Genomic DNA, 3,897 nt, shown 5'->3' on the forward strand with positions numbered 1-3,897 from the left:
ATTATTCTAATTCCATAAAATTCCCCTCAGAGTTACCCCCTGTGATATATCAGTATTGAAATACTGCTCTTTCAACGCAAAGGTTCTTAAAGGTGCATCTCAGTTTTTGTAAAAATGTAATCGTCCCTGGATTCATGGCATTCTCACTAAAGATAATACTGATATAAAATCAAAATATTAGGTCAAAAGCCTAGTTAAAGGGAATTGACACATTTACAACTCAGAGGAGTTGAGCAGAAGTGTAGAGGCATTCATATTTGTGAAAAAAACTCTCTTGCAGGGGAGATCTTCCAGGTGTCAGCCTGGAAGAATTTTCTCCCAAAGAGGGCATGTTTCTCCAGGAGAAGTTGGATCAGTTTTTGTACATTGCTAGTTTCCAGCAAGAAAGTAGAAAAATAATGCCTTTGTGTGGTAAAGCTATACAAATCACTTGAAGTAACTGTTGTGTGAGCCTCAGCAATGTATTGCCCAGTTACAGCTGGGGACACATTTCATACTAAATCAATTACCCCAAAACAGTTATATTTGAATTGTCATAAACACATTTTAGTAGTATTGATGTATGTATAGGTTGCTTAAAAATCAGGATAGGAAGCAAACCAGGAGTAGAGATATGGCCTCTTAGTTAGTATTAAATATACATATTGCTAATTTGTGACAGGACTCTCCAACTTCTGAGTGGCCAGGGGCTGCAGGCCTCCCAGCCACTCACAGTACAGACCACATGCTCCCTGGGTTGCATGCACATGGGCATCCTCTCACCTCCTGGATGCCGTCCTGCCAAGGTGGGCATCCAGATGGGCACCCCCCGAACTACCAAGATGGGCACCCCCAAATATGTTGTGCCAGCACCCCGAAACCTTGCACACTGGGTTGTGTGGCCCTTGTGTGCCCCTCCACACTGCACTCCTACACTGTGCAGTGTCCCTGAGACCCCCAGCTTCAGGTTCCCCTGGCTGCACTTTGCCATTTGGCCCTGTCCAATGAGGGCTGGAAGTAGAAGGTAGAAGAAGGGGGAGCCCAGCGACTCCAGTGGAGGCAGCAGAAGCTGTAACGGTAGTGAGGGGAGATACATCTGGACCAGGAGTCTGGGGTCTGCAGCTTAAACCCGTGGGGGCTGCATGTGGCTCACATGCCACCAGTTGGACAGCCCTGATTTAAAAAATAAATTAAGTCAGGTGGAATTCTTAAGTAAAAGCACTAAATAATCTAGGTCCAAAATTACTGTGTTTATTAGGATCATAGAAAATTAGGGTTGGGAGGGACCTCTGGAGTTCATCTAAGTCAATATTCTGCTCAGGGCAGGATCATCCCTTTGTAAAATATCTTAGACAAGACATCATATGTCATAGATATTTAAAATATCATTGTACTTCCAATGTAAAGCTTGCACATAAAATAGAAATATATTTTTAAAAAACCCACAATTTTTGTATGGACATTATACTTCACTATGATCTGATTGTAATGTACCATTACAGTAAATGAGATTTTAATAAATTGGAGTGGTACAATTAATACTGAAATCTTTTTTAAAAGCTTTCTATGAAGGTAAAAAGGCAGGAAATGTAAAGATATGACCAAAAATCTTCCTAATTACTTGAAGACAGTTTAGAGCTTCCATTTTACTGAATAATCTTGTCCTAGTTCAAGCTAAAGCTGAGTTAGATGCAGAACCTTTGAAAACAGGGGGAAAAAACAATAATTAAATCTCTATTAAGCCATGCCTTAAGCTCATACACTATATGGTAATTTTGTCTTTTATTGGGTAGGTATTTCTCTTTTTCTTTTCCTCAGATTTAAAACATTTTAAAATCATTTTAACATGGCATAGATTTTGTGTTCCTCTCCCAGTTCCTTTCTTTTCAGGTACCATGTCAAGGAAATGCTTCTTTACTGTTAAAAAAAAGTGTGTTGCCCCTTCTAACCCATCCTAGACTTAGGAACTCTCAATTTTCCATCCAAGAAAGGAAACCAGAACTAAATCTAATAGCTGTGTGTTTTTAAATGGAAGCCAAAAAGGGATGGGACTGGGTAGATAGTTTCATTCCTTAAATCATCTATTTACCTGATTTTCAGCACTATTACTGATATTATAAACAGGTGGATGTATCTCTCCATTTTGTTTTATTGTAACCATTGAAGGGCTTTTGGAAACTCCCAAAGTATTTTAGTTACAAATATTTTAGTTACCCTGAACTTGAACTTGTTTGGGTCAGTCTAGCCATTGTGGAAAACTCTGATTGCTAGAACATCCTGAAATAAACAACAGATATTAGGACCATGTCAAAAATTGATTTAGCCAGTTTCAATTATTTTTATTTAATTATTGGCTAAAAAAATAAATACTCAGCCCTTTATTTCCAGATCCATCCATTCGGCAGTTGTATGGGATGGCTGGTATTTCCCGCTTCAGACTATACAACTATTTCTGTGTGTCATGTAACTGTATACAAAACTATTTCTTCTCTCCATGTGAGTGCACATGAAATGGGAACAGCAGAAGGAGCTTTTCTCTATGCAAGAGACAACCACAATTGCAGACCTCCTTTAATTACAGACTGCTTTCTACCAGGAATTCCTGATGAAAAAAGGTAGCTCAAAAGAAAGGGAGAAGAAATGAAGCTGGCTATCTAGTAGCCCTATCTGAAAGGCACAAAACCATATTGCACACCTCAGAGAAAGTAGTGGAATAGATTCCTTCCTCCTGCATATGCATCAGTGAAGCCATGAAAAGGTACTAACTACACGTAAAAAAGAAAGATTAGAGTTTTGGGTACTTGGCTACCTGATTAATTTCATTTCAATTGCAGATTTGCACCTGTACATTTTATTTTTTTACATCTATATGTAAAGATTTCATTGCCAAATGTTCATAGATTTCATAGATTTCATAGACATTAGGGCTGAAAGGGACCTCGGAAGATCATCGAGTCCAGCCCCCCACCCAAAGGGCAGGAAGTCAGCTGGGGTCATAGGGTAAGATAAGCATCCAATGTGCTCTTCAAATTGTTCAATGTAGGTGCTTGAACCACCTCTGATTGCAGGCTGTTCCAGACCTTGGGGGCTCGGACAGTAAAGAAATTCCTTATGTCCAGCCTGAAACGGTCTTGCAGTAGTTTATGATCGTTCGACCTTGGGGTGCTCTGGTGAACAAACGTTTCCCCAGATCTTGGTGGTCACCCCTGATAAACTTACAGGTGGCCATCAGAATACCCCTGAGCCTCTGCTTTTCCATGCTAAAGAGCCCCATAGATCTCAGCCTGTTGTCGTAAGGTCTGCTTTCCTGATGGGATCATGCGTGTGGCTCTTCTCTGGATTCTCTCAAGCTTAACCACATCCTTTTTGAATTGTGGAGCCCAAAATTGGAAACAGTACTCCAGCTGTGGCCTCACCAAGGCCAAGTACAAAGGGACAATGACGTCCTGGGATTTGCTTGAAAAGCATCTATGGATGCAAGCCAGCGTTTTGGTCATTTTACTAGCCGCAGCATCGCATTGCAGGCTCATGTTCATCTTGTGGTCAATGATGACCCCCAAGTCTCTTCCTCCCGTAGTGCTAGCCAGCGTAGCACTGCCGAGCCTATAAGGATGCTGCAGGTTTTTCTTCCCAAGGCGGAGAACCTTGAATTTTTTGGTGTTAAAAACCATCAGGTTCTTGTCCGCCCATTTGCTGAGCCTGTCCAGGTCAGCTTGGATCACCCGCCTGTCTTCTGGTGTGGATGCTTTGCCCCAAAGTTTGGTGTCATAGGCAAACTTGGCCAGTCACTTCTCACTCCAATGTCCACATCATTAATGAAGACGTTGAACAATATGGGTCCAAGGACAGAGCCTTGGGAGACCCCACTGGTCACAGGGCACCATGATGATTTACTTCCATCAATTACTACCCTCTGGG

This window comes from Gavialis gangeticus, unplaced genomic scaffold (genome assembly GCF_001723915.1).
Source record: "Gavialis gangeticus isolate Ggan-Ray unplaced genomic scaffold, GavGan_comp1, whole genome shotgun sequence".
Classification (NCBI taxonomy): Eukaryota; Metazoa; Chordata; order Crocodylia; family Gavialidae; genus Gavialis; species Gavialis gangeticus.